At 36.8% G+C, this 24,429-nt stretch overlaps 1 pseudogene across 1 annotated transcript in view; it reads left to right on the top strand.

The window, feature by feature from the left end:
- Positions 1-257: 257 nt before the first annotated feature.
- The window catches only part of LOC149556972 (SUMO-activating enzyme subunit 1B-1-like), a 201,552-nt pseudogene continuing 177,380 nt past the window's right edge, over positions 258-24,429 (top strand). Inside the window, exon 1 of the transcript XR_016364820.1 lies at positions 258-340. The product of XR_016364820.1 is annotated as an SUMO-activating enzyme subunit 1B-1-like (transcript). The remainder of the gene's footprint in view (positions 341-24,429) is intronic.

Genomic DNA, 24,429 nt, shown 5'->3' with positions numbered 1-24,429 from the left:
TGAGATAGTCGAATATAGAATATGTTAAAGTGTCTCCTTCACAAATTTTGATTATATATAGTTGGATAAGCTGTCTCAGGTATGACTTTCCTTTCCTCCAAAAGATCTCTCCTTTTTAGGTTTTGAACTCTCAATTCTCATCTTCTCTCATGATAAGCTGCTACAAATTATGCCCCTTAATGTATGTTTCTAATGAATATCTCTTTTGCTTCTAAGGAGGATTCTTTGGTGGTTTTATACAGGAAATTGTTTACAAAATGGACGGTGAGTTGTTGACTGACTAGGAAACTGTTGTTTATGATCGTCAAATCCGTGTTTGGGGAGTAGATGCACAAAGAAGGTACTGAAGCCTTCCTGAATGATGCCAACTTGACATATGGTTTGCAAGGGAAATAGTCTTTTCATTTTAAAATTTTGGTATTAATATTGCTCACTTTCCAAAGTATATCATTGTTTATTTCTATTTGTTGGTGTGCTTGTAGAAATAATTTTATGGGTTTGACATGTGTTCGCAAAACCTCTAAAACAAGTGGTAAAGAATTGTACTACACATTTCTGTATCATAGTTTGAATAGCATGGAATTTTTTCTAAAAATGGTTTTGCTCATTACAATGCAAATTTAGAGCATGGTCATTTTTCTTGGAGATGGGTACAATGGCTTGGGCTTTATTCCTTTTCCAGTTATCATATATTCATTTTGAATGTTAAAAGTCCTTGAGGCACTGAATCATCTCAAGCAATGAATGATTACCCATCCATTAAAGAACTAATACTATTCCATTTATTCTTTTGCAAGCAATTCAAGTAATGCTCGGAGGCTTATTCTATTTATTCTTTTGTGAGCAATACTTTTAAATCTCTAAACGTTTGTGGGCTTATTTATGTTGAGGTCTCCTTCCATGGTCAGCTTTTTAGATCTTTGGATACAACATTCTGAATCAAAGGCTAGGAACTTTTTTTGGTTTTCATGAAACTTAATATCTTTCTCCTTAAATCTGCTCATTTCATCACTTCAGTAACTTAACCGTGGTGGCCAGGGCTCAATCATCATACCTGGCTTCTCAATGAGGATAATTTGATCATTAGAAAAAGTATATATAGGGACTTGCTTCTTTACGAGGACAAATGACCTTCTGCAATTTGATAAGGCTTAACTCATAAGGTATGAAGATTTCCCATAGACTTAATTCAAAGTGTCAAATTTGATAAGGCTTAATTTATAGGGCATCAAGTTTTGTATGTTTTCCCTTGTCTTCAGACCTAGAATTCCACAAGTACAAGCTACCCAACTGGAAGCTACCTTCCAATAGCCTTCTTATCAAAGAGGTACATCATCTTCTGCTGCCTCAACAAAATCCTATCACGGCCTACCCTTCATGTCTCCTCCAATTTGTTTGACTCATATATTCTTTGGGATATATGAGTCAATCTACTGTATTCAATCTACGGTATTCATTTATCATGGCTGGTTGGCAATTTGGCCTCAATTACATACACCAATTCGGAAAGTAAATTTAGTAGTAGCCTTCTCATACATCACTCTATCTACCCAAATAAAAAATATTAATGTCATTCCATATTTTACTAGCCAAAATTTTCTATTATATTCATGATGCTTTTTTTATTGGATTTCTTGTTCCTTCCCCTGTAGTTTGAACTTGTTAGGTACATCCGATATTGTACTTCATCTTCTACTGCCTCCACGAAATCCTATCATGGCCTGCCCTTCATATCTCTTCCAATTTGGTTGATTGATGTATTCTTTGGGATATATCAACTTCTGCTCCCTCAATCTACTATATTAATTTGTCAAGGCTGATTGGCAATTTGGCCTCAATAACATACACCAAATCGAAAGGGCTTTTAGTAATAGCCTTCTCATATGTCACTTTGTGTGTACAAATATTAAACCTTAGTGTCATTCCATCTTTTCTTGTTAGCAATTAAATTTTTATCAATTATATTCATGATGCTTTTTTATTGGATTTTATGTCCATTTCCTGGTAGATGATAAGGGGATGAATGTGTTAAGAAGATCCGGTATAGTGAGCACATTATCAGTTACAATTATTAGTGGCATGCCAAACCTGGTGCCTATTATTACCACTTTTGAAGTTGCATTTTTTGTGGGAACATCACATCCTCTACCCATTTAGTGAAGGTAAAGTGAGCACATTGTCAGCTACAATTATTATTGGCATGCCAAACCTGGTGCCTATTATTCAGCAAGCATTCAACCACCACTTTTGAGGTTGCATTTTTTGTGGGCACATCACATCCTATACCCATTTAGTGAAATAATCAATGGCTATTAATATTTAGTTGCGCTTGTCGCAAGATTTCTTGTCCTCAAACAATGTAAAATTTAATTTGTCAAGGAAGATTCCTAATTCATTTCTAAAGATTCTTAATGCCCAAACATGTCCTTATTGTTTTTAATCTTATCGCCTCACTGTTGGAGAGACTTAAACAAGTCTACAACAATGCCTAAAAGATTATTATCAACATTGCACCAACTAAGTTTAATTTGTTAAAAACGGTCAACCAGCATTTCTAAGGTTGTGTCCATTGAGCAAGACAAGGGTATATAAGGAAGAAGATTCCATTTAGAGGAGGGCATGGAAGGAGTAGAAGAGCATCAAATCGCTAAGTAATCAGATAATTTCACAAAATACATATATATTAATCTGCACTTCCTATATTTGTCTATGGTATGTATAAGGCTTAAGCTGCAATTTTTACTTGCTTGCAATTTTGTACGACATTCTTTCCAAATTTGACCTAAGAAAATGGGCCCTGTTGCATTATTATAGGCACCCATCTCAAGCAATATATCTTTGGCATTAGTGTCCATCTTCAATATCACAGTGTATAGGTCACTAAGAACCTCCTCATTTGCCTTGAAATCATTAGGGAAATGGGAAATGATTGAGGTAATAAGCTGTTGCATGGATGGGTCTATTAAGATGATTTTGCCATCTCCTATCAATTATGTCCCAAATAGGGCCATACTTGTCCTCAACTCCTACATATTTGGCTCTAATAGGCTTGTTGGCCCTATCCATGCCCTCATATATGTAGCCCATAGCGGGCTTCTCCCCATCAACAACTCGTAGGAGGGCTACAAGGGGCTCAGTGATCTACAAAACAATTAAACAAAAAAATAATTTAGTGAATAATGCAACGTTGCAAAGTTGCACAGTGAAAATAAAATGAAAATATGTATGAGATAAATCAATTTATAAATTTTAAGACTTAAGCTTTTAAAATTTAAATTACCTCTAAAATCTCCTTACATGGTTCCCAAAAACCTTCATCATAAATGCATTTTGTAGCATCTCTCTTGTGCGGGTGGTGGCAAAGGATGAGTAAGTCCATTGCGTACCAACAAACATGCACCTCAAAGGTAACCTTGAACTCAACAGGGATTTTTGTGTGATAAAATTAGAGGAAAATCTCATTATACTGAGACAAGCCCATTCCTTTCCCTCCGTGTATTCCCTCATAATGTTGAGGACTAATGCATGATTATAGATGAACTTGCAAAGATTTTTGGCCTTATCAACACATGATTTCACCCATTCAATCTTGCCAATATCCTCTAACATGAGGTTGAGGCAATGGGCCACACATGGAGTCCAAAAGATTCTTGGGTGTCTCTCAATCAAAATTTTTAATGCAGCAATTTTAAATTAGTTAGTAAACAATTAAAAATTTAGATGTGTTAAAAAACTTCTAATTTTCAAAATCTAATGAAAAACTAAATAAAAAGTTTAGAAATTTAGAAGTTCAAATTTTACCTGCGGCAACATAATTAGCTGCATTACCAGTCACCACCTGGACAACATTCTCTTCCCCCACCTCCCTTATGACCTCCTTAATAGCATCACATAAGTATTTTGCATTTTTGACATGTGAGGAAGCATCTATAGACTTCAAAAACATGGTGGGTCCTGAAAGTGAAAAATAAAACAAAATAATTATCATTGAATAATCAATAAAAAAAATTTAGTTATTCAATAATACATTAAATTTTAGACTTTGAGAAGTAGAGGATGATGAATTACCTTCGCTAGAAACAAGAAAATATAGGAGAGTCATATTCCTCCTATTTGTCCATCCATTTATCATAATGGTACACCCCCTTTGGTTCCAAATCTTTCTATGGTCCTCCAACTCAAGTTTCATCTCCTCAACCATTTGTGGTAAGAGGGGGCCACTCAACTCATCTTTAGTGGGGGTTTTAAACCCTGCACCACAGATGGAAACTGCATCAATCATCCCCTACCAATAAGGAGTCCTGTTACGTTTATAAAAATATTTAAATTAGCATATTTCAATATCAAGTTAAAATTATAAAATTTTATTTTCAAAATTAAAAGTAAAACTTAAAACTTAAAACTTAAAACAATCAAATATAAATGAAGTTGAAGTACATGGTTGCTATAAATGGAATGTTGTAGAGAAACCAAAACTTGCAAATTGCTCTTCTTCTAGCCTCATGAATCTCCCTATTCTAGCCCAAGCTCTCAAGTGAGGGTTGTGCACCAGGAGTGGAACATGGTACAAAAAAATTATCCAACCTAGATTTTCTAACTCTAAGACAAAAGGTAATGCCAATACTACTATTAGGGGCAGTGCCACTAATAGTGCAAGGAATAGATGTAGAAGCAGTAGCACTAGGACGATAGGGGGACAGGGAAGAACCTTCTCCAACACAACCTATTGAACCTAGGGGTGTAAAATTGGATATAAAATAAGTTCTAGATGAGCGTGGATGGTAAGTGGAACCAATCTAAGCTAACTTAGCTAATTATTTTTGTCTTAGTTCCTTTTCTTATTTATATTTTTCTAAGGCAACGTAACAAAAACGTTGAGCCTTAGCAGTTGCAACTTTACAAGGCTTGTACATCATGACCATGTATGCCAGTGATATGGTATTTCAATCTATTTATCCCCCCATTATTAATGACCTTACAAAATAAGCATTTTGTTTGAGTTCTACATCTACGCGAAAAGTCTGTGGTGTACTTCCAGCACTCATGTTTTTTATTGCCTTTAGAGAGCTTGGGTTTTTTAGTTGGAGGAGCCATTATGAGTAAGGAAAAATGTCAAGGTTGCTGCAGTAAAATATTTTAGACCAAAAATTACCATTTAAGCATTGTATTTTATGAAGATCTAAAGTAAAACAAAACCCATAAGCATAGAGAAAAAAATCATCTAAATCCAAAAAATCAACTCTTACCTCTTTGAATTGAGTTGGTAAGTGTTGAGAAGAGCTCCTATAAACTCCTTAATGATCTAAATGCAAGTATATAGCTGCTCCAATGTCACAAATGCAAGCTTTTCTCCTCTTCCTTTCAGCTGGTTGTAAAACAATGACACTCTATTTCCATTCTTATCAACTTTTACCTCTTTGAATTGAGTTGGAAAGTGTTCAAAAGAGCTCTTATAAACTCCTTGATGATCTAAATGCAAGTATATAGCTTCTACAATGTCACAAATGTAAGCTTTTCTCCTCTTCCTTTCGGCCAGTTGCAAAACAATGGCACTCTATTTCCCTTCTTATCAACTCTTACCTCTTTGAATTGAGTTGGCAAGTGTTGAGAAGAGCTCCTATAGACTCGTTGATGATCTAAATGCAAGTATATAGTTGCTCCAGTGTTACAAATGCAAGCTTTTCTCCTCTTCCTTTCAGCTGGTTGCAGAACAACGACACTCTATCTCCCTTCTTCCTCTCTCTCTCTCTCTCTCTCTCTCTCTCTCTCTCTCTCTCTCTCTCTCTCTCTCTCTCTCTCTCTCTCTCTCTCTCTCACTCACACACACACACACATACAAAATAGAGTGTTATGAAATCTCTTTTAGGGTTATAAGGATAAGAAAGACCAAAAAGAAATATTAAAAAAATAACCATTTTTTTCCCCTAACTTGAACTTGATTGTCGCGGCCAGATCATGACAGTTGTGACTTGCAAGTCACAACCTGACTCGCGAGTTAGGCGAGTCACCTGACCTGACCTGCCAAGCTTGAGTCACGAGTCATTTTGACCTGGCAATCCTTGCTTAACTCACTTGACTCGCGATGCGTCTCGTACTTTGATCTTAACTAGCACTAAAAATCCCCATCAGCAGTCGGGCCCATTTTCTCGACCAATAAGAGCAAAGAATATTGCCGTGTAAGTTCCTTTGACATTTCAAACTTCAACTAGAAGAGAGGCCATATGGCATCATCTCATGTTTTCATGAGAAGCTCTGTTAGAGCTGCCAAAACACAAGGGTCATTGATCTTCCTCTAAGGCAAGATGAAAGCCTTCATTATGATGGTGTTATCCTTCGAGTAACTTTTATTTCTAATTAAAAGATCTTCATCTATTTTGGGCACATACAACATGAGTCCCTTTAAGTTGATCATTCTTTATTCACCTCTGGATTTTGCCCCTTAGGACACATGGTTGGATCTCATGTTTTCGTGAGATAGGACGTTAGAGCTCTGAAAACACAAGAGTCATTCGATTATCTCCTACGACCCCTCACATAAGCAGCAATTTGGCCCCATTGACAAAAATTCTTGTGGACTCCCCGTGGACCAATCATATTCAAGTCCCATTGACAAGACATGCCCCACTTACTGCGACTGTGCTCTGACTCTAGTCCATATGTAAGCATCTCCCATTTTTGCAAAATATTTTGTTAGAGATGTGAAAACACGATGATTTTTGATCTGATGGCCCACCCCTCGTCGTTCAAAGGGATGACCCTACTAACAAGGGTACTTTCTTGTTGTTGATCTTTCCATCATGGTATAATCCTGTGTGTTCTGTCAGAGTTGCAGACCAATAGAGTAAAAACACAATACTATGTCTGAGTCATTTGTTATTTGTAGTGCTTGGTACACATGTATGCATTTCACATTTTTGCAAGAAATTCTGTTAGAACCATGAAAATGTGAGAGTTCTCTAATAATCTTCATTCGTTCAGTAAGGCTAAAATAGTCTGGGCCTGACCATCACCAGCTGGAAACATCTCAGGTTTTCGGGTGAAAGGATGTCAAATCCGGAAAACATGATGGCCGTAGATCAAATGTGGACCCTCTTCAATAAAATAAAATATATGCCAGCTACAATACTTAAGATTTAGGACTTTGGGAAAGATAATGCGCCCGTGGGGAAAACAAGTCAAGACATAACATTAGGAAAGAAAAAGGCCCCAATATTGAAACACAACCCCTTGGTTAAGTTACTTAAAAAATAACTTAAAATATAACGCGCCAAGGCTTCAAACAAATAATAAAAGGTTTTTAATGCTTAGAAAAGTTTCAAAGATGAACATCACCTAAAAACCCTAAGACACATTATCTGTAGAAAAAATTTAGACCACCCGAATTTTTTAAGTGGGAAACCAGACCAAAAAAATTGTTAGAACCTATAATGCCTCCTTTATGATTATTTGGACACTATTCTTAAACTACTAAATATCTTCTTTGTACAATGTGTAATTAATTCAAATATATGAATTATTAGTTCCTGCCTTTGGTAGGAAACTAATGGAATCATGAGGTTCCATATTAGTTATATAATCTAAAAATTTCAAGATATACTAATATTTGCAAAAGCTATATTAATTTGCATGCTTTTTTGGAATTGAAAAATAGAGGTTTTAAAAAATTGTATTGGCTCATGATGAAAAAGACAATGAAAAAATTCAATTTTTTTCAACAAATATACAAATATTTTTTCCAACACCTCTATTAATGAATGCATTAATTGCAACTTTATCTTTTCCACATTTGTGACAAGTGGATAAACTTTTTAAAAAACAATCATTTTCTACCACCTCTATTAATGAATGCATTAATTGCAAGTTTATGTTTTCCACATTTGTGTTAAGTGGATAAACTTTAAAAAAAAAAAAAAACAATGAGTCTTAGTTGATGTTTATTTTTGTAATTTGTAAAATGTTATTCAAATATATATATTTTAATCAAATATAGAGTTAAATATATTTCTTATTTTAAACACATTTATTATTTAGGATAGTTTATGAAGAAGAACTCATATGAACTTAAGTGATAAAAATTTAGTTCATACATCATTATTTGTATTATTCATATACGACATAATTAAATAAAAAATAATAATAAATATTATTTTCTTTTGAAATCTACAAATATTTATCAATTTATTTATAATTCAAAATTTCCTGCCTTCCACAGTCCATTTATCAATCTTGTATAGGATGAATCAGGGACATCATATCCCAATACAAAATCTTCCTAAAAATCTCTACAGCTGTTAATAGCTTGCTCCCCTTGAAAAAGCGGGTAATTGAAATATCTCGCGTGCCTTTGAATTGGTGTGCCATGGTTAATTAAAGGCCCTAAAATACTAGTGGCCTGGTTTACATAATCATGCTGGTTTCAAATTTAATGTCAAATTTATGAATGATGTCAAATGGATGCAAAACACAAAGTCACATATTAATAAGCAATTTAAGCTTAAGAATATTGTCCATACGACCAATATTGAGAAGAGCTTCTTGAATTGGATGTATTTACTACTTAAACAAGATATATTAAACAATTTAATAATTAAAATTAATCAATTTAACTCTTATAAAAATAAATTATATAATTTTATCTATATCTTATGTATAATTAGTTGGTAAATATCTTTGGTATGATAAATGTTCTTTAGAATGTCACCTAATTTTAATTTAGCACAATGCTATATAATGTTTATTTATATATTCTTTTAAAACTTTAATTAATATATATCATCGCAGTTATATAATTTAATAATATACTAACTATATTCTGTAATTTAATTTAGTTTAGCACTATAATATTATATTTTTCATTAATATTTAGTTGTTATATTTATTAAATTAAATACATTATATTTTAACCAAAAGCTACTTCAGTCAACCATAAAAACACGAAGGCAGGAACTTTGGCGCATGCGCCCCTTGTTATAAAAATGAAGGCAATAATAGTGAAATATGAATAGAAGACAATGAAATATATATGACAGGTAGTTCCAAATGCTACAATAATGGAAACACAATAATGAATGAATGGTATGTGTGATGGTTATGATAATGCCATCAACAACGATGTAATGCGAATGCAGTGATAAATGGATTATAACAGAATGTACATATGACTGGTAATTCCAAATGCAAAGATGAATCCTCTCAATATGGATAATGGATAGTTCTGTAGTCTTAGAATGCAGTTTATGTGTAAAGGTTGCTTCTGACATTACAATGTATTATTTGCACTATATCCTATATAGTTGTCTCTGATCTTTGAATGTATTATATGCTAGGATTACAGGTATGCATGTAAACTTCAGGCAAAGAGATGTTGTCTCTGATAATTAGTATTACGTATGCAATCTTCACTGTAACATGAGTTGTCTCAGATATGTATCTGTTGATGAATGCTCTTCTATGGATGTCATTTTTGATGTACAATTATAGTGCTTGCACTAGTGGTTACAACAACAACCTTCTATTCTCTATACAAGAGCTATTCTACAAAGGTAAATATAAGTAATAATATCAAATCTTCTGTAGTTATCCTTGGGAGTGTTGATGGACTTAATATAAATATGTGCTAAAGAGGATGATGGAAAGACACCAATCTTCATAGCCAAAAATCATGATTTACTTATAATAATTGTTTATAGTTACTATGAGTAATCATATGTAATTGTTGTTTAGACATAATTGTTGATATATGCTAAGTATTAATGTAAATGTGATATAGCCATCACTGAGTCTGTAATTGTTATTTTACTCATGATGATCACTAGTGATTATTATAAGAACCATGGCCCACATATCATCCATTCATTAGTCATAATAATCATAAGTTATTTTGCATTATTTCTTATATCAGCTCGAAATATTGTCAATTGTATAACACACTAGTTGGAATACCATCAGCTAGGAAGTGCGAACTCCACAACCATGAGTCAAAAGTGGAAGCATCTACGCAATAGACTAAATTTTATTTTATTTAAATTTAAAAATTTATTTTAAATTTATTTTATCAAGCTTTTTAGTTTTTGATTTAATAAAAAATTGGTGATAATGACAATTGGGTCGGCTAGTTAGCCACGGGCGTCAAAAGTGGTGCCCAACTCGATGATGCCATTCTCACCATCTTTATAATGCATGCACACATATTTGTGTATGTATGCATGTATATATATTTATGTATGTATATGTATGTATGTATGTATGTATATATATAAACATGGTGCGTAATGCGAAGTGCCATGATACTTCATGCAAAATGCCATGAATGCATAATATGGGTGCATCTATGCATGGTAGAATTGTGTGCATCAATGTCCATGGAGCATTATATCATGTGTGGATGTATTCATAAAAAAATGATATAAATGATTTGGTAATGATGAGTGATGGTATGAATGTATGCAATGTATTATCATGTATGTATGAGTATGATGATGCATCTATGTGGATGGATATGCGAAAAAGGATGGTGATCTACTATTTTATTGAAATGAATCTAACTATTATGCAAAGATCTATTAGATTTCCACAATCCATTCTTGTAAGAACCCTTACCCATATGGCAAGGGCAACTGTTGTTCTAAGCCAATAAATATTTAAGTTGATAACTGACCATTTTACCCAGCTACCGTAATTCCTCCACAATATAGAAATTTAACAAAGTAACAACATGTACGATAGAAGGCTTAGAATTGATAATATATTTTAGAGATAATCAATGGGGTAATTAGACTACCCAAGTTTCATTCATATGGAGGACATTAGCATAAACTACTTAACGTCAATACAAATTAGAGTATGGATGTCTACTTAATGCACACAAAATTGAACAAAAAGGATACTTGGTTTCAGAAATGGCCCAACTCATGTGAATCATGATCCAAGGTGGATTACGCTATCACCTATTCACTCTAGACTTCCTACGGCCAGTAATAATACTCTCGATATCTTGAATTTGCCCATATTCAATGAACTGTCATGCCATTTACACTACTTTGTAGTCTACCCGTGGTTTCCACTACTCGTTAGTTGGCCTACTAACTACGGTCTTCCTGTGATGAGGATACTCCATGGCTACCACCTTTCCCCAAACGCGTATAAGTCTGTACCAACTACAACTTCTAGTACTCACAAACCATTCTGTTGAATATAGATTGACCACTACTTAAAACCTAGTTGGGTGTCTGCTACTGCTACTAACCACACAAGATTTCATTGCTAGTAATATTAGAGAACTGTCTTACTTTGAATGCCGACTCCAACTATGCCGAGAGAACAACTGCCATGTTCCACGTTTGGTGTGACTTAACCTTCAATGAGTTTATTGGTGCTATGTCTAGCTCCTCCACTCTCTCAAGGGGTTTCATCCTCAAGAGTGACCAATCACATTTAAGCAACCTTTTGTCATTTTCAAACAATAATATATTTCATGCCCTAAATCCCAATGTAGTTCCTTGTTTTTATAACCTTGAAGTGAGGCAAGATGCAAATAACTAGGCAATGTGGGATAAAAGCAAATTTCGTCTTTTAGTCACTTAAGTTACTTTTTTCATAAAGTGACATTAAATGATAAAGTAACTTTATTAATCAACATTATAAAATAAAGTGACTTAAATATAGGAAGTTCCTACTTAAATATCTCCCCCACGAAGCCAAAAAGACTCCTGCGACTGGCTGGCATCCTCAAATTATGTGTTGTTAGCCTATTTAGATGGAATGATAGACCAACAAGGCACCATAGGGTCTAGTGTAGAGAAGGGGACATTATAGTCCTCCCTTTCTAGGATTGCTTACCCTCAAGCAATCTTAGTGTTGGATGCTGCAGGATTGATTCGCCCTCCCAAGTGGCATCTTCATATGACAAATCCTTCTAGCGAATTAGATAGTCCTTGATGGACCTGTTACGCAGCTCCCTTTCTTTGATCTCAATCACCTTTGTTGGGACCAATACCAGCTTCCCTTCCACATCAAGTGGGGGCAATCCAATGGAGGGTACTACATGCTGACCTATCACTTTCTTGAGGCAAGAAACATGGAAAACGTTATGAATTATGCTGTCATCTAGCAAGTCCAGCTCATAAGAAACCTCTCCAACCCTTCGAGTAATGTGATAGGGACCATAAAATCTAGGCTGAAGTTTTTCAGACCCGCTCTTTTTCAAGGAGCTTTGCCTATAAGGTTGGAGACGAAGGTAGACCATGTCACCCAACTCAAAACTTCATTCTATCCTATGGCAATTGACATACATCTTCTGCTGATTCTGAGCTTGTAGAATGTTCTCTCGAAGAGATCTGAGAATAGCTTGCTAATCTTGTATCCAATCTCCAGCTAGTGGTGTTGTGCTGTATTACAAAGCCAGATCTATGAATGATAGAGGTTCGCTGCCATAGAGAGCTCTAAATGGATTCGTCCGGATGGACATGTGGTAGGAAGAGTTGTAGCAGTACTCCCTTAGATATAACCATTTAACCCAAGCTCTTTGCTGCCCTGCTACATAGTTCTAGAGATAACCCTCCACCCATTTGTTTACAATCTCAGTTAGCCCGTCTATCTGTGGGTGGTCACTTGTGCTGGGTGTCAATTCCATACTTGCCAATTTGAATAGTTCCTGCCAAAAAGTGTTGAGGAATTTTCTATCTCTATCGCTCACAATGGTTCGAGGGAGACCATGTAAACGAAAAATGTCTCTAAAAAATAACTCGGCTACTAGAGAGGTCAACCAATCTACCGCTATAGCAAAAAAGTGAGAGAACTTAGTCAATTTTTCCACAACCACAAAAATGTAATCTCTGCCCTACACTTTCGACAATCCTGTAATGAAATCCATGGAGATACTCTCCCATTTTTGTGTTGGAATAGGAAGTGGCTATAATAATCTAGTTGGAAACTCGTGCTCTGATTTGTTCTGCTGACAAGTCCAACATTTTCTGATATGCTGAAGGACATCATCCTTGAGGCCCTTCCATGAAAACCTTTCCCTGACCTGCCTATAGGTTTTGAAGAAACCTGGGTGTCCGGCTGATGGTGCATCATGAAGAGTCTCCATAATCCTTCTTTTGAGCTTAGATTCTGGTACGAGATAGATCCTATCTTCATAAAATATCACATCATCAACTAGTACCTATTTTCTTGGAGCTATCCTACCATAATTTGACACGCTTGAGTATTCTAAGAATACTAAACTAGCAACTGGGACTTCCAATTTGTCTTAACAGTGAATTTTCCACCCACCAAGTACTGTTTGTTTATCGTACTAGGTAAAGAAAATAATGCGTACAGATAATAGAACAGAATAGAAGATAAGAATAGCAGAATTATATTTGTATACGCCAAGATATTACATTATGCTTTAGATGCTATCAAATCAAATGATTACAATGATCCTGAAGGGGGATATAAATACTATCTAGAAGGTATCCGTCGGCTACATACAACATGTCGGCTACAATAATAGAACCTTCTCGATACTGACAAGAACATTCTTGATACACACCCTGTCGGCTTAACGACATACATCTCGATACACTAATGGAATGCATCATGATACACTAATGGGATGTACCCAATGCACTAACAGGATGCATCCTGATACACTAACAGGATGCACCTGATACACTAATGGGATGCACCCTGACACACTAACAAGATGCACCCGATACACTAATGGGATGCACCCTGACACACTAACGGGCTGCACCTAAAACACTAACGGATACATCCTGATACACTATTTCCTAACGACATCATCCCCCCCCAAAAAGAAAAGTCATCTCCTGATGACTACACAACAAAAACCCCACAACTATTATTCATAAAACAAAAACAACATGGACTTATACATCATGAACCCGAAGGCTGTGTCTCCGACTGTGAAGATCAACTGCGGCGAAGCTAATACACCTAATCTGTCTGGACCTACAAATCAGCTCTAATCTAAGAGTTCTCCTCCACCATTTCCTTTAGCATCAAAATAACCTCCTAGCACTTAGCTTCCTTCTGATCATGAGCCTGTTGTGTTGAGTCCTTCTCTTGAAGTGATGTTACCAAACATTGCTCGGCTACTGCAAGTTGCTGCTCCACTATGGCTAACTATTATTCTGCCTGTTGCTTCCCCTATGTACTCTCCTCGAGCTGTGCTAACAAGGTTGTCCGCTCTGCTTCCCTTGCAATCTACTGGGTGGTAAGTCGATCGGCTATCTCCTCCCAAGCCTTCTCCACCGTCTCTTGAGCTTTCTGCCTAGCCTCTTCCCTTCTTCGCTCTATCAACACCAACTCTGCTATGGACTTGCTCTACTCAGCATTGACAGTTAGGCGAGAATGAATATCCATGTCCTCCTGCTCTGCTATTGGTAGAGGGTCTGATACCTGCGCTCTTCCATCCACTTTTTTTGCTTTTGTTGCACTCTGATCCTCTATCCCTGGTGATGCCGATATCTCAACTACCTCAGTGTTTGACCAATTGGCCTCCAAGTGCGTGTGCTCTCTCATGGGGGATTGATTCTAGGTATCTTCTGGTAGCACATTAACACTGGACCCTCCATTCGCAATCGTGTCCATTAGTACGATCTTGAGAATGCCCATTTTGACAATTGTCGGATGGCATCTGAATGAGAGGGCTAACAGCATCGGATCTTTCGTACTTGTGCTACCTTCTTTCTCCCTTCCTTTCTTTGTTGGTTGCTTAGCAATTGGGGCTATATTCGTGAGTTCCATACAGAGTTAAGGCATAGTGAGTAATAGATCATTTATCTTGACGAGTACCTCAGTTTGCAATATTTGTCGTACAATGTTCTATTCTGTGCAGTTTCGTGCGAAGGTACCAGTAGTGTCCTTCAAGTGTACCTTCTTTGCCTGTGTTTCTTTTTGTATCTCTGCCTGCGTTTCCTCCAATCTGTTCTTTTCCTTCGTCGAATCAGGGTATAGCTTTGCCTGCTTCTGAGTGATGGCCAGAACCTCTTCCTCGTCCGTCCCAATGGTAATCAAGTTTACTCTAGACTTTGAGCACTTAGCATCGTCATGATCGCTAGGTCCACACCATCTACATAACAACTTCGATATGTTTGCTATTGTGCACTCTCGGGTGAAGTGACACCACAGATTGCATGCGTGGCATTGGACTATCGGTTGGCCATACACATCATACTAGATTTGACTCCTCCTGCCATTATTGTTGTTGCCGCTATTGTTGTTGTTTTGACCATGCCGATTATTTTTGTATCCTCTTAATGTGGTACCCTTCATACTGTTGTTCCTGCTCCCTTCCGACGCGGACGCTTCCTGTGTCAGGAACACTTGCTGCGATGTTCTTGTTTTTAAGTTGAAAGGGCATTCCTTTACCGAGTGTCCCATAATCTGGCAAATCTCACAAAATTGATCTTTCGGGTAGGATCCCTTTGTATGGCCTTCTTTCTCGCACTCCATGCACCATAGCTCATTGCCCTTAGTCTCCTTATTCATATTCCTGAACTCCTTCATCATTTGAATCATGTCCTTTTAGAGGGTGTGGACTTTCTATTTCTGCCTTCATCATCACTGCTATCTTCTCCTGAAGACGTATTGTTATCTGAATCGGATGAACTATTCTTCTTCTTCTTCTTGGTTTTCTGCTCACTTTCTAGGTTCATTGCCTGGTTTTACGCTTCAGTTAATGTCAATGGTGGCACGATCTTCATCTTCTTTCGCAACTTCGAGTAAAGGCCTTCAATGAACCATCTTTTCTACAACCCATCAGTTGGCTTATTCTCCATCTTATTGATCAAGTCCTTCAACTTCCTCCGAAGACTCGAACTGTTTCATTCTTCCCTTGCTTAGTATTGAATATCTCCACTACAATTTCATTATCGTCATGCAAGAGTTGAAATTTTGTGATGGACTCCTTCTTAATGTTATCCCAACTATTTAACTTTTGTGGATCAGTATCAATAAACCAATCAATTGCCACCCCCCATAGGATTGTTGAAAATTGCCTCATCCATTCGTTTGTATCCATTATGCCATTGGCCCTCCAAATCGTTTCATAGGTTTTACAATGTTGGATGGGATCAACTGCTCCATCACCATCCTTTGGTCCCGCCATCTTGACACTGATGCTTGGTATCCGGACATTGACGCTCGATATCTTGACACTGATGCTTAGTATCTCGATGCTGATGTTGTTTGGTGAAGAAAGGTCTCTGTTAAGTGAATTTTTCCCTTCTAGAAGTGTATCATGGACGAAGAGGTCACTCCAGGCTCTTGCTCCCTCGGCACTCCGAGCTGTGCGAGTCAATTCTCTTCCATCTGGATTCTCTTCCCTTGGTGAATACAAATTCAAAAACTCCTCCCTTGCTTCTTCCACCAATTCCACCCGCTGTCGAGTCTCTCCCAACATTTCTTCTGCTCTTTCGTGTTTGTTGGGAATCTTCTGGAACCTTCTTCTACGTTCAGCTTGTTGTGCCAAAATTAGATTTCCTTGTGCTATGTGTATTTTGTCCTTTTCCTTCAGCTTGTTCTTATTCTTGTTCAGCTGATTTGGCATTACTCTTCATTCGCCTACCTTTCCAGGTCCATTGGGCAATGACACCAAATGTTTACCATATTGGGTAAAGAAAATAATGCATACAGATAATAGAACAGAATAGCAGGTAAGAATAGCATAATTATATTCGCATACGCCAAGATATTACATTATGCTTCAGATGCTATCAGATCAGATGATTACAATGATCTTGAAGGGGGATATAAATACTACCCAGAAGGTATCCGTCGGCCACATGCAACATGTCAGCTACAATAATAGAACCTTCCCGATACCGATGAGAACATTCTCAATACACACCCTGTCAGCCTGACAGCATACATCCTGATACACTAACGGGAAGCACTTGATACACTAATAGGATGCATCTTGATACACTAATGGGATGCACCTGATACACTAACAAGATGCACCTTGACACACTAACGAGATTTACCCGATACACTAATGGGATGCACTCGATAATCTAACGGATACATCCTGATACACTATTTCCTGACGACATTGTCTAAACTTGGCTAAAACATGCATAATGGCTAACATTTCCTTGTCATAGGTGGAGTACAATCTCTCACTATCCTTTAGCTTCTTGCTCTCATAAGCTATCGGATGCCTACTTGCATCATAACTACGCCAATTCCACTCCTTGAAGCATCACACTCTAGGACAAAAGGGTGAGAGAAATCGAGGAGTGCTTAAACTGGGCATGTGCTCATCACCTTTTTGAGCTTGTCAAAGGTCACCTCTACATCATTGGTCCACCTTAATGCCCCTTTTCCTGTGAGATCAATGAGGAGAGTTGTTGTCTGAGAGAAGCCTCTAGCAAACCTACTATAATAAGAGCTAAGACGGAGGAAGTCCCTCAAACCTGATACGTTCCTCATAGGTGGCCAATCTAGGATTGCATGTATCTTTTTCTAGTGTATTGTTACCCCATCTGCACCAATCACATGACCAAGGTAAATAATCTCGGCCAATCTGAACTCACACTTCAACTCCTTCGCAAATAATGAGTGCTTCTCCATAATACTAAATACCTCATCTAGGTGCCGCGGATGCTCCTGCCAAGTTCTGTTGAAAACTAGGATATTATCAAAAAATACCAACATGCTCTTGCACTGCTATTTTCTAAAAATATGGTTCATACATGACTGAAATGTGGCCGGCGCATTGGTGAGTCCAAATGGCATAACCAAGAACTCATAATGTCCACAGTGACATCGGAAAGCTATTTTATGCACATCCTCTTCGTGAACATTTGATGGTACTCAAATCTAAGATCTATCTTCGAGAAATAAATTGCCCCTTGTAATTCATTTAGTAAATCAGCAATGTGAGGGATAGGGTACCTATTCTTAATGGTCCTCTTGTTGAGAATCAATACACATGTAAAGAGTGTCATCCTTCTTCGCCAAAATGACTGAAGAATCGAAATGATTGGAGCTAGGTTTTTGATGTGTCCCATATCCAAGAGTTCCTTAATCGTCCTTTCTATTTCCTCTTTATAGTGTCGACAGTTATGATAAGGTGTGGTGATGATGGGTTTGGTGCCCTCCTCTAACTCAATGATATGCCCAAACCCTTTGTCTGGGGGAATGCCTGAGGTTGTACCCTCAAAAACCCTCTTGTGCTTATCAAGCACCGGCTGAATGTCAACCCGAATCTGCTGTCTTGAGTCTAAAGTAGTCTCAGAGGAAATGAAACAATGTGCTACCCACTCCGTATCATCATGCCTCATAATACCCTCCATCCTGTGGGCTGAGATCAACTTGGATTCATCCTCTGGCATAGCCTTGAGAATCACCTATTGACCATCCTTTAAGAATTCCAACTGCATCTTATCATGATCAACTGTGTACCTACCAATAGTCTGCTACCACTTTCTTCCCAACATGGCATCTAATCCATCCAAATTGACCACATACAAATCTGCCTCAAGAAGGAAGTCATCAAAATGAATCAAAAGCCTTGGCACTTTCCCTGTGCACCTCAATCTCTTGCCTCCTGCCACTCTAACTTCAAATTCGGGTATGTCATCAATCTGTAACCTTCTCTTTGCGACCCAGGCATGTGCTTATGAAGTTATGTGATACACTTGTATCTAAGAGACACACAATGCATTGTCCTCTAACTACACCCTTAAAGTGAAAGGGATGACTCGTGGGATCGCCGGAAAGGGAAGATATGATAGGAGATTGTCTCGAAGTGGATTCCTTCTTTCTCTCTATAGGAGGCTGCTCTTTACTTTCTTCCTCAACACTTCCATCAACATCCCTACCCCCTATAGCTCATCCTCCTCTTCCGATAGTACCTCGACATAATGTATTTTGCCTTTGCCAAGGCATCTCTGATCCGGTGTCCATGGCTCCTTGCAAGTGAAACATAGATTCTTCCTCCTGAGTTCATTCCATGCATCAAAGTCCAAGCTATGAGGGGTAGTCTTATGCTAGTTCTTGTTCTTCTGGAACAAAGTAGATCCCTTATAAGGTTTCTTAGGGGGTTGTAGTATCGAAGAAGGGGAGTCTAGATCATGTGTGATCTTAATAGCATCATCCATAGTCTTTGGTTTAAGGATCTTGACCAAACCTCTATGTCTGTCCTGTAATCCCTCGGTGAACAACTTTACCTTACACTGTTCTATCATATTCGAGACCATCACTGAAATCTGCTAAAACTCATCAATGAAGTCATCTAGAGATCCACCTTGTTGCACTTGTGCCAAGTCCATGTAGCAGACCTTAATGTCCTACCTATCAAAACGGGTGATTAGCTTAGAGCTGAAAGTCTCGTAAGATGTAATGAGACCATGACCCTGGGTGACCAACCCATGATGCCACCAATCATATGCTGCTCCTTCTAAATGCATTGTGGCGAATCTAATGGCTTCTTTGTTCGACATGGGCTTAAGGGTTAGGTAGGTGTCTACCTTGTGAATCCAAGCTCTCATGGATGTCTTACTGCTGCCATAAAAAATGAGGAGAGATAATTTGTTCATGGTGTGCTTCAAATCCCTATTCTGTACCCTAGGCCTCCTGTCCTGTTGAGGTCTATTTGTCTCCCTTTCCTGATTCATGTATTGAAAAAAAGTCAAATTTTGTTTAATCTGTTTAGGGAATAGATCCCATTCATCGTACATAGCCATAACATTGTCATGGGTTGTGCTACCTTTTCCTCATCATAAAAAAGGGGCATCAATGGCCTATCAGTGTTTCGTGTGGGGGCCCTAGTAGCCCAGGGTGATCCTACCACACTACCACCTCCACTGTGATAACTCGGTGCTCTCCTATGAGTCAGAGCTAGCTGTTGCATAGCACCTGTAAGCTGCTAAAGTGCAGTAGCGATGTTATTTTGTCCATCTCTAATAGCCTGCAAGGTTTCTCTCACTTCACGTTCATGTTCATTCCCCTCTTGTGCCATTTGAAAGTCTTGTATCTATTCAATACGTTAAACCTGTTCACCCTGTTCAACCTGTATGTTTGTCCCAAAAGTTAACTCCTCATCAACTGAATAACTATCCTCAATGTTAATTTGATTTGAAGATCCTACCTGTTCAGGTTGGAAGTGACTAAAATTATAAGGTTTCCTCATCATGCCTAACTATCATTTTTCTTGTTTAACCTAGCCTACAACTTAATAACTTACCCACAGTCGACAGGTCATGTGGCTCTAATACCACTATAAGAAGCCTAACCCATATAGCAAGGGCAATTATTGTTCTAAGCCAATAAATATTTAAGTTGATAATTGATTATTTTACCTGGCTACCATAATCCCTCCACAATATAGAAATTTAACAAAGTAACAACATGTACGGTAGAAGGCTCGACATTGATAATATATTCAAAGATAAACAATGGGGTAATTAGACTACCCGAGTTTCATTCATATGGAGGATGTTAGCATAAACTACTTAACGCCAATACAAATTAGAGAATGTATGTCTACTTAATGCACGCATAATTGAACAACAAGGGTACTTGGTTCCGAAAATGGCCTAACTCCTCACATGAATCATGATCCAAGATGGATTACACTGTCACTTGTTCATGCCAAACTTCCTGTGGCTAGTAATAATACTTCCAATATCTTGAATGTGCCCATATTCAATAGATTGTTATGCCATTTACACTACTTTGTAGTCTACCCGTGGTCTCCACTACTCGTCAGTTGGCCTACTAATTACAGTCTTCCTGTGCTGAGGATACTCCATGACTAACACCTTTCCCCAAACCTATATAAGTTTGTACCAACTACAACTTCTAGTACTCACAAACTGTTCTGTTGAATATAGATTGACTGCTACTGAAAACCTACTCGAGTGTCTGCTACCGCTACTAACCACACAAGATTTCACTGCCATTAATATCAGAGAAGTGTCTTACTTTGAATGCCAACTCCAACTATGCCAAGAGAACAACTGCCATCCTTCATGTTTGGTGTGAGTTAACCTACAATGAGTTTGTTGGGGCTATGTCTAGCTCCTCCACTCTCTCAAGGGGTTTCATCCTCAAGAGTGACCAGTCACATTTAAGTAACCTTTTGTCATTTTCAAACAATAATATATTTTATGCCCTAAATCCCAATGTAGTTCCTTGCTTTTATAGCCTTGAAGTGAGGGAAGATGCAAATAACTTGGCAATGTGGGATAAAAGCTAATTTCGTCTTTTAGTCATTTTAGTTACTTTTGTCATAAAGTGACTTTAAATGATAAAGTAACTTAATTAATCAACATTATAAAATAAAGTGACTCAACTATAGGAAGTTCCCACATAAATATCTCCCCTACAAAACCAAAAATACTCCTGTGACTGGCTGGCATCCTCAAAATATGTGTTGTTAGCCTATCCGGATGGAAAGATAGACCAACAAGGTGCCATAGGGTCTAGCGCAGAGAAGGGGACATTACAATGCTAATGTAATTTTAACTTCTAGATTTGATTGTGTAGAGTTTTTTATCATCAATGTTTTGGATCATACTACATGTTCCATCATTAGGTTGCAAAAAGAACATAAGATCTATGTGGATGGATATGCAGAAAAGGATGTTGATCTATTAATGTTGAATATATGTAATGTATTATCATGTATGTATGACTATGATGATACATCTATGTGGATGGATATGTAGAAAAGGATGGTGATCTACTAGTTTATTGAAATGAATCTAACTATTATGCAAAAATCTATTAGATTTCCTCCATCCATGCCAATATAATTTTAACTTCTGGATTTGATTGTGTAGAGTTTTTAGTCATCAATGTTTTGGATCATACTACATGATCTATCAGTAGGATGCAAGAGAGAAAAAAGAACATAAGATAACATGATCCATCATCATGATGCAAAGAGGCAAAAGAACATAAGATCTTATGTTCTTTTTGCTCTCTTGCATCCTGATGATGGATCATGTAGTATGATCTGAAACGTTGATGATAAAAAAACTCTACACAATCAAATCCAGAAGTTAAAATTATATCATGCAAAGTGCAGGAATGTATGTATAAGACAAGGTATTAGGGTGAAGAGGTTTCCACAATCTGTCATATTATTGAGATGTATTTCTAGATTTGATTGTGTGCCAATGTTTTGCATCAATGTTTTGAATCACACTAAGTGATCCATCATCAGGATGTGAATAGCTGGATGCGAGAAATAGGCACACAATCAAATCCAGAAATGCTTCTCAATAATAAGACAAGGTACGTTTACTTCTCCTTGCCCCTATTTACATGTTTGTTGATTTTATTTAAATAATGGGATATTACAGAACCTGTTAATCAGATTAGAAAACCCTTTTAAAAATTCTCAAGAAATCCTGCAAATGCCCTAATCTTGAGAAAATTTGGAATTTTAAATGAAAAATCCTTAGCAAAAGTGAAATTTCAAGAAATGATCTGAAAATGGCCTCTAATTTTGAAAGAAATTGAAGTTTTGAATAGAAATCCATCAGAAAACATGAAAGTTCCTAGGAATGGTTATCTAATCATGGAATTCAATTATCATCCAAGATTCCTACCTTACTCTGTAATCAGAAAAATGCTGCCAACTCCAGAGCTGCAATTTCCTTTTTGTGAAAAATGATCTAAAAATTGCCTCTAATCCTAAAAGAAATTGAAATTTTGAATGGAAATCAATCAACAAACATGAAATTTCCTAGGAATGATTATCAATAATGATTACTCTTGAAACAAGAAAAATAATACCAACTCTAGAGCTGCAATTTCCTATTTGTGAATGGATACAATGCCAAGCTCTTGTATTTATAGGAAACAATGATACAAAGAATGGATCGACTTGCCATTTTTTAAATTTTATTTTCCTTTATTATGCTTGATCGATTTTTCTTAGAGAAGCTAAACAAAAAAATCTTGTTACTTCCCTTTCATTAAGACTTTGGCCGTATTTTAGTTTTTTCTAGAAGCTCATTCCAAGTCTATCCTTCATGTTTTCTTCTAGAAGCTTCTTTAAGTTGATCCACATAAGCTTTCTTCTATAACTTATTATGTGTGAATGAAATTTGAGGTATTTTCCAGTTTAGGCATTTGCTAATGTAATAGAAAATTTAAGTATGACTTATATTTTAAGTTATATTATATATAAAAATTGTTAGGATGTTTGATAGCGGTTTCAGGCCTATAGGAGGTATGATAAAGATTATGGATTTTGGAAGATCCTATTGTCTTTAGACAGCCAAATTCGAGTAATTACAAAATTTCAGAGTGCCAAATTTAATTAATTAGCATGCTTCCATTAATGTTCTTATCCATTAATTTTTCTAACTTTTTCAAGATAACTTTGATACTGGAACAAGAATTCTTTAAGAATTTTTACAGTTATGACTGGTTTTTCTCCTTCTGGGATCTGGAATTCTTAAATACTTTTCATGTTTTTTATGAAATCCCAAATGATTTTGAAGTTGAAACAAGAATTTTACACTTGGATGATTTCACAACTCCTGGCCTCTCCAAAATAGAAACTTTAAAAAACAAAAATTTTGAAAAAGAAAAAGCAACCTTCTAAATTTAGAAAAAGTAAACAAAAAATAAGGTTCACAGATTGGCCTCAAAATGCCAAAAATAGAAATTTCTGAACAAATAAAAATCAGGAAAAACAATTTTCCCTAAAAACCAGTTGCTAGAATTGACTTCAAGCTATTGCAATCTTCATCCCTTGACCCTTCTGATATGATATGATATGATAGATTTTAATAATGTCCACGAGACTAAAGTAGTCTATGGGACCCATGCAATCACCCTCCTGAGTCAAGAGCGGAACTAGTCAGTTGTAAAGTTTTGGTTAACTTGTCTCTCCTTCTCTGAAGTTTGGTAATCAAATCCGCTGCTCCCTTCACTTGATCTTCCTCGAATAAATAGTTGAAGTCCTTGTTCTGCAGTATTTTTGTATAACCAGATTTGATGTCATTGTAAGCCAGGCAGTCTTTGACAAAGTGCTGCTCTGTCTCAACTATTCCCATATTACAAAATAAACATGTTTTGTCTGCCCACTCTTCCTTTGGAACTTGCCACCGACCAGTTTCACATCGCAACTGATGTGAACTAGTTCGAAGTTGTGCCATCAATATTTTTGCTTTCCAGTTAATAGGTGCTCTTATATAGGCCTTTTCATCATGACTAGAAGTGGGATTAAATTCTTTAATGTAATAAGATTTTTTCCGCCCTATGCATCTTGTCCACAGAATATTGCAAAATTTTTCATTAACAAACTTTTTTATTTCTATAATGTTATCCGAGCAAGTTTGGATGTTGATATCCCATTTTCGCATCCATTTGTCATTTTTCTTCATCCATGTGCTTTTCCGCCTCACAAGTTTTTCCTCTATGATCAACTTGGGCCAACGATGTGTTTCC

Source organism: Cupressus sempervirens, chromosome 5 (genome assembly GCF_028749045.1).
Source record: "Cupressus sempervirens isolate cs-2001-9-10 chromosome 5, ASM2874904v1, whole genome shotgun sequence".
NCBI lineage: Eukaryota > Viridiplantae > Streptophyta > Pinopsida > Cupressales > Cupressaceae > Cupressus > Cupressus sempervirens.
This window is presented reverse-complemented; position numbering and strand designations above follow the sequence as displayed.